The 11,310-nt window shown below is 39.4% G+C and overlaps 1 pseudogene; it reads left to right on the top strand.

Annotated features, from left to right (window-relative positions):
- The first annotated feature begins 6,334 nt into the window (after window positions 1–6,334).
- Window positions 6,335–10,513, top strand: LOC150050221 (ubiquitin-conjugating enzyme E2 variant 1 pseudogene; annotated as a pseudogene).
- The last annotated feature ends 797 nt before the right edge of the window (window positions 10,514–11,310 follow it).

Consider the following 11,310-nt stretch of genomic DNA (forward strand, 5'->3'; position numbering starts at 1 on the left):
AGGATGTCACTGCTACCCTACTACACCCTTTAGTATATTTAATGAGCAAAACTTGGAAATTACATGGATATGATGCCACTGAATGATCTATAGACATGTGAATTTTACACATTCTGGTGCTTTTATACTTAGATTCTATCCAGATTCCCACATTCTTCTATTACTCTTTGTCATCATGAATTATTTCTTGTGTCTCATCTCCCCCTCCCCACTCCTGCAATCTTCCAATCTATACCTTTCATGAAGTTGGGATTACAGATGTGCACTGCTATGCTTGGCTAGTTCATTGTGATGGAGTCTGATTAATTTATTTACCAGATCCGGCCACTAATTCTGATCCTGCCAACCCCCACTTCCTGAATAGCTGGTATGAGCTACTGGATCAAACACTGATTTCTTAATCTACTCCAACTCATTACAGTTTCTTGATGTTACTTTGTTTTTCACAACCTTGGTACTTTTGACGATAGCTAGCCAGTTGTTGAATATTCCTCAATTTTAGTTTGAAGAAAAACACACTGAGAGAAAGACATTGATAAGAAAAACTTACAGACAGCTGCAAAAGGATATAGGAAAAGTGCTTCCCAGGTAACCACAAGTGTAGTGCTAAAACAACAGCAAGGACAAAGTGTGAAGCAGTGCAGCTGCAGTACTCACAAGACAGTATGTTGAAAAGGAACTTTACAACTGGGATGGGGGTTGGGAGAGAGAAAGTGGTAGAAAAGTGAGAGATGGGGTAACAATATGCTACAAGAAATGTACTCATTATCTTATGTATGTGACTGTAACCTCTCTGTACATCACCTTGACAACAAAAGTAAATTTTAAAAAAACAAGGAGGGAATGAAAGGAGCTGTCCATCCTGGCTTTCACAATTTATTCTAACTCCTTATCAACTGTTGCTTGAATGGCACCAAAAGCACATCCTGAGTTCAAGAGTTCCCTAAACAACAATGAGGAGGTCAGCAGAGTGAGATAATAAGGAGGAGATGTCAGGTAAAGGTCACAGCTGTAGGCAATGCAGGTTTGATTTTGACACAGAGAGAAAGTGTCAAATGAGCAAATGATCCCATGCAACTGGCAATAGAGACAAGTGGGAGGTAGCCTTTGAAATTCTTAGTCCAGTCTTCGTAAGCTCAGCTGCTATGGGATGCTAAGGAGGAATAAGAACCAACTCGAATGAATGTTTGAGTGCTACATGGAAAGGAAAACCTACAGTGAATGGCATTTTTAGGTTCCAGCTTCCTGGGAGTCCTGTGACTGAATGGCAAGGGCAGGAAAAGTGACCGCTGGTGTTTATTGAGTCTGCACTTGGATAATTTCCAGACATCGTGAAAGTCAAACTCCTGACTTCCACCAGGTCTTTTTTATATTCTTCTCTCCATCTTCCTTGTCAAAGCTCAGGGAATGTCTCTCCTCTCTCCTTCGCAGCAATCAATAAATCATACCATCTTTTCAACTACAGCGGAAGTCAAATATCTTCCTACAGAAGGCTTCAGCTCTCAGCTTCCCCTTTCCAAGACACCATCATCACCAGCCTAGATTTTTGTATGACCTTTCTGCTATTCCAATCAGATTAGTTATGTATCACTAATACCACTTTCCTGGAACGTGTTCTCTAACCTTTCTTTTTGTGATAACATCAAAGGTCATGATTGGGCAGAGTCATTTTCCAATGGCGGGCAGACTCCATGTATCAGCATCACTCAATTGATTCCCAAGTTGGTTCCGGCCCTTGGCTTCCCCTCAGCTTTGGCTTTCACCTCCTTTTTCCAGATTTGTTCATGTCTGTTGAACGTGCTGAGTGAGTCTGGTTTCCAATGGGTAGGTCATTGCCATTTTAGAATACTAAATTTAGCCCCACACAGATCCTTCTAGGTCATCATTCATTAAACTCTTGGAGTAGGGGAATCCCATTTTTTAATTCTTTCCTCTGTATACAAATCAGATTTAACACTGTAATAATAAACATCCAAGTATGAATAATTCCTAAGGGGGGAAAATAGCACAGGCACAGAAATGATGATTTGGTGGTTTTCTTGAGACAAAAAGAAATTAAAAGGCTTGAGAACTATTCCATTCTCAACTTTGTGGAAATTCTGGGGTTTTGCAATTAAAGTTTAGATATCTAATGTCCTGGAAGATCTCTATAGCTAGTAGGAACAACTATAGACTGACCCACTAATCCTTTTGGAAGTCTGTAAAAAATAACAAAAGACTTTTACCACTCAACCACCCCCCCCAAATTAAAATAGCAAACAGAAACTCTAAACATTACCAAATATCATTAATATTGTAAAGAACCCAGCATGGCAACATTGCATTGATCTCAGATGCGTCTAAATTTCCTAAACTGTAATATTCTAGTCTAAATGCTAGAATTGGAACCAGGTACTGGTGGCTCATACTTGTCATTCTAGCTACCTGGGAGGCTGAGGTTGAAGGACTACAATTCCATGTCAGCCTTGACAGAAAAAAAAAATTGAGAGATTATATTTCTAATTAACCAGAAAAATTCTGGACTGGAGGAATGGCCCAAGTGGAAAAGCACCAACCATGAGCAAGCAAGCCAAGCAGGTCCTGAGTTCAAACACCAGAACCGCTGCGGAGGGCGGGGGAGGGAAACTAACAGATAGGATGTATATTTATATTTTTTTAATTTTTGCATCAAGGTAACTTGGATATTTTGTGTGGATGACTTATGGTGCCCTAAAGTCCAAGACTTCAGGTCACGAACAGTACTATAAAGTTTTCAGTGGGTAGGATTCTTCATCATAAGACAGACAATCCTTACCTGTTAAAAACCATGTTTTCAGATACATATGATCAGATGTCATATTATGTTTTATATCTATAAAACATTAAGCTCATTTATTCATTCTAAAGGTAGAAAGATAAATTCGTTTGTAATTTTTAAAATATTTTCTGATTACTAATGTGATTAGTGTTGCATTTCTGCCGTGCTGAAGTGTGTAGTCAAGTCATGTCTACTTTTAACTCTTTTAACTTGTCTTTTTTAAAAACTCACTCCTTGGTGTTTTTAATATGGTCTGGATATGTTATTTTATTTTACAGGTACAATTTCTCTCACAAGCTGGCTAGTCTTTTGTTCTTTCTTGGTCATTTTAACATAGACTTATGCATACATTTCGTGAGTAGTAGAAGGACAGCAATGCATGCCTTTCTCAGGCCCGGTTCATGGAAACCTAGAGAACCTATGGGCATTCTGTATTTCTCTAGTCACCTGTTCTGGCACGTCCAGAGTGTTTTTAGAAATCTCCATGATGCTGTGATGGAAAGTTCTTTGGCTGACCCAAACACCATTAGTTTATTGTATCAAGAAAAGAAATGCTCTAAACATTTAGCCATTCATTATCACAAATACAATTAGTGCCATTTCTCCTCAGTTTTAAATCCCTTCCATAGCCAGTAGTTACAAAGATAATCTCCATATCATTATCTTTGATTCTGTTTTGTCGTTTTGTTTTTACTGTAAAGGTGATGTACAGAGGGGTTGCAATTACATAAATTGAGTAATGAGAACATTTCTTTTTGAACAGCGTCACACCCCTCCCTTACTTTCTCCCAGTTTTTTTCATCCCCAGCCCTGGACCTGCAAGCTGTATAGTTCATTTTCAGCATTGTATCTAGTATCACTGCTGAACTGGTTCACCTTCCTCCCACTGTGTCTGTGCTTCCCCTTCCCCTCCCCAAATCAGATAAACTTACATATAAGATAAAAGGTACAAAATTCAAAAAGAGCTACAAAAGGTGGGGGGAAAAAAGAAGATGGAGGAGGAGGAGGAGGAGGAGGAGGAGGAGGAGGAGGAGGAGGAAGGGGAGGAAGAGGAAACTTTTATCAATACAATAAAGAACCTTTCGTTTCCACTTTTCAGAATTCATTTTGATAGGCATCATTTTATATGATTATATACTTCCTGCCTCTTCATTTACTTTCTTCACTGAGCATTTAAAAATTATTTATTTATTTATTATCTTCATCCTGCCAGTGTTTGAGTACAGTGCATCTTGATCAATGGCACCCTTTCATCTTTCCACCCTATTTCTCTCAGCCCTACTATCCCCTCCATTTCCTAGTTTTATTTCTACATTTCTACATTGAATATTATACCTGCCTCCTCCCTTTCCTCCTTTCTCTCCTCATTGTCTATCCCTTTATCCCTTTCCTCTTGACCTCACGTGCAAGAAATGGATAGACCTAGGGAAAAGTTTCAGTAAGTCAGATGCAGGAAAAAGGGGGCACCTTTTTTTTTCTCATATATAGGAGTTAGCTCTCTAACTTAACAATACACATGTAAATATATACAGGGTCATATATTCATGCATACACACGGGTACACACACACACACACACACACACACACACACTAACCAAAGTATGGCATACACAAGGGAGAATTCTAATGATGAAAGTACAGCTTATGCATGGGAGAATTCCCATGCATAAGACAATGGCAAAAGACAATAGCTTGTCTTTTGTTTTAGATCCTTAATCCACTACTCGGGATTTACGGATTTACTTTTGTGGATTGTGAACAAGTTGGATTATCTTCATGTATTGCTCAGTATTGATAATCAGTTTCCTCACATAATTTTCTAAAAAGACTGTCCTTTCCCCAGCTGCTCTGAAATATTATCTCTTCCATATTGCCAGTATCAAGTAACTCTGGGTCATTTTTGAGGCAAGAGATTTCTGTCCTCTATATATTTGATGTATTTTTGACTGTACACTAAGATACATTGACCTAATTTCTATAGCTTTATGGGACATAATACTTCTTTTTCTTAAAAATTAATATATATGTATCATATATGTATGTGTATATGATATATGCATGTATGATATACGATATATATACATATACATGTATATGTATATCTCCTTGGATTCATTTGTTTACTTTTTGCTGGCATAAGGACATGAATTCAATGCCTCATAGTCTCACTAAGCTTGCTTGTTTGGCTGGTGCTCTACCACTTGGGCCATTCCTCTAGTTTGTCTTTTTTTTCTGGTTATGTTATAGATAGTTTCATGGACTTTACTGCTTGGGCTGGCTTCAAACTTCAATCCTCTGATCTCAGGGTCCTGAAAACCTAAGATTATGATTGTAAGCCGCCATTGCCCACACAACTTTTTGTTTATTTTTTGCTTGTCCTGGGGCTTGAACTCTGGTCCTGGGGCTTGAACTTTGGGCCTGGGTACTTTCCCGGGGCTTCTTGTTTCCTTAAGACTAGAACTCTACCACTTGAGCCACAGTGCCACTTCTGACTTTTTCTGTGATTAACTGGACATAAGAGTCTCACAGACTTTCCTGCTCAGGCTCGCTTCAAACCACAGTTCTCAGATCTCAGCCTCCTGATTAGCTAGGATTACAGGTGTGAGCCACCTTCACCTGGCCCACATGGCATTTTTATTTTTAGGAACTAATTTTGGTGAGATCTTAGAAAGCTTCACAGTCTTAAACTTAACTAGCATGAATATTGAAACTCATTTGGAGGGAATTTATGCATCTACCTATCAGATCATTTAATTTCTGAATTCATTTTATAGCCTTATTAAATGCTGTCACACCTTTTGCTAGATCTTCGTTATTTCACATTTTAAATATATTATCTAATTTATTTTACTTTTAATTGTAATTGATTTTAATGTACTGATGTTGCATCCAACATTCTTGCTATTTTAACTAGAATATAGTGGTACATTTTAAAACAGAGATTTTCCTCATTGCCATTTTCAACCACTTTTCTGTTACCTCCATTGTGAGATTGCCAAACAACTGCTAGATATTTTACAGAATTTCCCCAAACTGCTCAAGTAGAAATCTCTGCCCAAGTATAGAAAGACATGCCTTCTTCAGATAATAAAAATTAATTAGGAAGTAAGGCCAGCATGGTGATACATGTTTATCATCCCATCTATATGGGAGGTAAATATAGAAAGATTCAAGGCCAGACTGGCCAGAAAAATTTCCTAGACTCTGTCACCAAAGTATCTGCCAATAAGCCAGGACTGGGTATATGACTCAAGTGGTAGTGTGCCAGCCTAGCTAGCTTGAGGCCCTAAGTTCAAAATCCTAGCACTACCAAAAAGAAAGAAAAAAAAGGAAGAATTGTGTGGAATCTGCTAGCCTCCATGCAAAACAGAATTTGTAAAGTTCAGTGGGTATCAGAATCATCTGGTGGGCTCATCAAAAGATGATTTTTCCAAACCCTATCCCTAGGCTATCTGATTCTCTGTTGTGATCATTTGCATTCCTAAGTGTCAGGTGGGGTTCCAGCACTCCTGGAATTGAGCTGAGCAAGGATCTCCATGAAAGCTGGATGGCAGGATGCATCTCTGCCTCAGAAGATGAGGGTAGCTGATCATGCCACAAAGGTGTGGTTTTGTTTGTTTGTTTGTTTTTTGAACTCTGGGCCTGGGCACTGTTTCTGAGCTCTTCAGCTCAGGGCTACCACCCTACCTCAGCTCAGGACTACCATCCTACCTCTTGAGCCACAGTGCAGCTTCCAATTTTCTAATGGCTAATTGGAGATCCAAGTCTCAAATCTTTAGTACCCAGCCTGGCTTTGAACTGCGATCCTCAGATCTCAGACTCCTGAGTGCTAGGATTATAAGCATGAGCCACTGCACCCAGCAAAAGGTATAGTTTTTATTCTTAACTGTGAGGTCCAGTTCCTGTGATAGACAGGAGTGCTTTTTTTATTCTCATCTATTGTGTTTGCTGGAAGTAAAGAAGGGTTGTAGAATTCTGTCATGGTTGGCTTGGCCAAAGGGTAAACAAAGAGATATATGCAACCTCCACTGCACAAAAGATTCAGTTCACTATCAGAAACCAGAGGAGAGAAAGGTGGCTTTCTAATCCAATTAGCTGAGTCCCAACAAACTATACTGAGGCAATTTTTTTTAATTGTGTTAATGTAGTATTTGTTTTTACTTGGGACTCTAAGTAGTCTATACACTAGGCAAGAGAAGTTTAATGTCTGTTCTAACTGGACATGCTAGGAAAGGCTTCATGGAGAATGTTGGTTCCAGATGTCTGGGGAATGGTCACAACAGATAGTGGGGTGACACTGGTCATTCATCCACTAAAAGATAAATAACACTGGCTGGAAATTACACTACTTCAGAAAAGGTACAACAAAAGGGCAAGCTGGGCTGGCATTTGAGATGTTCTTGTACACTGTAAAACTAAGGCATAGCCAATGCCACTGGCTCACATTTGTAATCCTAGCTACTTAGGAGGCTGAGATCTGAGGATCATGATTTGAAGCCACCCAGAACAGAAAAATCCCCATGAGATTCTTATCTCCAATTAACAACTCAAAGACTGGAGGTAGTAGCACTGTGGCTCAAGTGGTAGAGCACTAGCCTTGAGCACAAAGAGGCTCAGGGATAGCATCTAGGCCTGATTTCACGCCCCACTACTGACAAAATAAATAAATTAAAGACGAAGGCACTTTGCAATTATCCCATGGGCAATTTGGCAACACTAATGTTTAATAATGAGCAAGACAAGAAAAAGGATAACATTGGCAGAAAAATGATAACAATAACATGTGCTATTGAGAGGAAAAGGCTGCTGGAAGATGATTGAAATAGCCCAAGGCTTGCATCCATCATTTATTGGAATAAACACTTCATGTAAGATTTGCCAGTGAATAGGATCATAGGAAAAACAGTCAAGACACTGGATATCCTGAAAATACATCCAGGATATTGAATCTTGATGGAACCTTTGTTTTTTTTTCCTCATAGGATAATTCAAGATATCTGACTACTTTCAGACATCCTTCTGCTCTAATAATAATTCAGTGGCCAGGTGCTTGTGGCTCACACCTATAATCCTGCCTGGTCAGGAGGCCTGAGATCTGAGGATCATGATTTGAAGCCAGCCTGGGCAAGCTGGAAAGTCCTTGGGACTCTTATTTCCAATAAACTACAAAAGTAAATAGATAAATAAATAAATGCTAGAAATGGAGCTGTGGCTCAAGTGGTAGAATACTCACCTTGAACAAAAGAAGTTCATGGACAGTGTCCAGGCCCTGAGTTCAAGCCCAAGGACTGACACAAAGGAGAAAAAAAAGACTATTTGAATGGATTCTTATTGATCTATTTCCCCTCTTTCTGAAATTCCTGATACTAATTATATAAAATAGATCCTACCCGATGAATACTCATATTCTACTTGCTGAAACTTTTTTAAAATAATTTTTATTGTGATTAATAGAAGGGTTACATTATATTCACCAGATAGAAGGTGCATAACTTCACAAACATTGATACCCTTTCTCATGACATGGTCCCCATTTCCCTCCCACCCTCCCCCCACTTATCTTGATTTCCCCCCTTCCCTATTCAATTTCAAATAACCAATTAAGCACATATAAAATATATCAGATAACAAGGTGAAAAATTGTAACAATATGAGATAACCAAGGGATGGCAAAAGAAATGAGAGATAATATAGTACGTTAAGGACAACAGCCTAATGTCTCTAGATTTTTTTTTGCTGAAACTTTTTAAGAAAAATAGTTGCATAGAGGCTAGATGGACAGATAGATGATGCATAGGTAGATAAATTTTTTTGAGAAGACTTAAAAAGAGCTATAAGTCAATAGCCAATATAAGCTCTGCTAAAATGCATGGCATTTTTGTTTGCAAGTAACACTGGGGTTCCTGCATACATTAGGAGAATTAGAACCAGCAACTCTGCTTTGGCAAGTAAGTCACTGTATGTTCACAGAACAAATGATGATTTGAGGAGCTGCCAGATGGAAGCTTTCTGAGCTTCAGCTAACAAGCTGCGAAGCAAACAATGAACTGATACCCACCATCCTGAATTCTTAACAAGCTTCTTCATTATTTACCGACTCTGTCACTGCCTACCCCCTCCCACCCCCACCAAACCCAGCTTGAGCAAATCAGATGTTAAACTGCACCACAGGCCAGAAGGCAAGCATGTGGACAGGGGAGCACTACGTTAACAGACCTGAACTCCAGAATGTTTCAATAAACTGAGTTACCCAAAGGCTTGCGCAGGGAATAAACTACTTAACAAGAGATTAAATGGGTTCTTCTTACCTCCTGGTTTTCTGAAAAGGCCAAACCTAATCAAATTCCAGTGGCACAAACAGGGCCACATGGATCATTTGGGAGCAAAGAATGCTTTTATATTAAAGGCACTGTTTGTCTCTAGCATTCTATTACCTACAACCCAACATGGTTTCAATTTAAGCTCCTGTTAATCCTGACCATTTCTTTCAAGTGTTTCTTATTTAAAATAGAAATTCCACATTGGACATTTTAATAACATTAACTGTCAAAGGCAGCTGTGATCAGCTTTGCTTTCGGTTCTCTGCCAGATGTCGACATTTTTTTTTTTTTTGATCATGGATGCCCTGTTTTCCTCCTTCCCCTTATTAAATATATCATTAGTAAAATAAAAGTCTGAAAGAAATTGGTTTTTCACTGAGAATCTGCTGTGAAAGGAGTGAGGAAATATACCCAGAGAAGCTGACGGCTCCCTGCCAGTCAATCATCATCCCTGGAGATGGAAGCCAGAAGGACTGCATTGCACTGGCAACTTAATGAGGAGTTGCCATTGTCAGAGGGTTCTGCCACACCAACCACAAAAGACAGGTCCAGAAGGTAAATGTCTACTTGTTGCCTTCAAATACACAATAGGTTGTAAATACAAATTTAAAGGCCTTTCAAGAAGCACTTGCACCTTAAAGTATGCCCAGACAAAGGCCAGTAACCAGGAGAGTCATGTAAGAAGGAAGCCAAGAGAAGCAATAGTCAATAGAAGATTCATAGGCTTCTCAAAGCCTTAACTTCATTTTTCCATTTTAAAAGAAAAGTAAATATTGTCTTTTTCCATATATTTTTATTGTAATTAATAGAAGGGTTACATTATACTCACCAGACAGAAGGTGCCTTATTTCACATTCATTGATACCCTTTCTCATGTCTCCATTTCCCTTCCCCCCACCCCTCAAATATTGTCTTTTTGGTTCCATCAGAGTCCTGATGACTTGCGAAATTCATCTTCAAGATGCATACTTAAAGTGACTGAAATGAATGAAGCAGTGATGTGTCTCTGGAGTCAGAGAAGATGCAGGAAGCTCTTTGCTTAGAAGTTTAGGAAGATTATCAGCTAGAAAAGAATGACTCATACAATGACACAAGATAGCAGCCACCACAGGCTTGGACAGTTTATGAAAATCAAAGATACTGTCTTCAAATAGAATGTGAACCTAAATACCCAGAAACACCCCCCCTCCCGTTGTAAGATGTGTAACAAAAATTCATAAGAATGGAGTTAATAGCTCTAATGGAGTGGTGGACCCAACAGCCATATCTGTGCTATCCAAGTGGCAAAACTCGTATAGCATCAAAGTCATCCTGCAAGAGCTCCAGTGCCTAATGAATTCTAAAGAAAACATGAAACTCCTCCAACCACTGGAAGGACAGTGTTGCAGCAACTAATCCAGGAAAGTCCCATTCTTCAATTTCCAGGCCTCCATCCTCCACAGTAGTCAGTTTCTAGATCTGTCTGGAGACTACAAAGTATTGGAAAGAATGCTCCCACTCGAGGCAGTTCATTCTAAGATACTGTACATGATACTAACTCATTTTAACAACACTGACTCAAATAGTAGCATCTTGCAAAATACACTGACTTTCTTTTTTTATATCTTCATTTTCTTATTAGACTTACTTTTATCTTTACGTAGTTGAACGAAGGAGCTGCTGTCCAACAGAGTACATGAATTTTGATCACTGCCACTCTTTCATCATTCTCACCCATCCTTTCCAACCCTACCCCTTACCTCCATTTTCTTGTAGAACATGAATTGAATTTTAGAATTGCACTGACATCCTTTGTGGTTGTTTTGTTTTTTTTTTTGCAGGGGTGGGGGAAGAAGGTCAGTCATGGGGCTTAAACTCTGGGCCTGGGGGCTGTCCTTGAGCTCTTCAGCTCATGGCTAATGCTCTACCGCTTTGAGCCACAGAGCCACTTCAGGTTTTCTGGTGGTTAATTAGAGATAAGAGTCCTAGGGACATTCATGCCAGAGCTGACTCTGAACCGAAATCCTCAGGGCTCAGCATCCTGAGTAGCTAGGATAGCAGGTGTGAGGCATCACACCCTACTGCACTGACCATCTTTCTGAACTCAGCCTCAACACTCCCCTATACAGCAGTTCTGGGCTGTAAGTTCACCAGTGCACTGTCACCTAATGGACACAGACGTTCCTTCCCCATCAACCTGAAATCCAGGACTC

This window comes from Megascapheus bottae, chromosome 18 (assembly GCF_031878675.1).
Source record: "Megascapheus bottae isolate mThoBot1 chromosome 18, mThoBot2.hap1, whole genome shotgun sequence".
NCBI classification, from domain to species: Eukaryota; Metazoa; Chordata; class Mammalia; order Rodentia; family Geomyidae; genus Megascapheus; species Megascapheus bottae.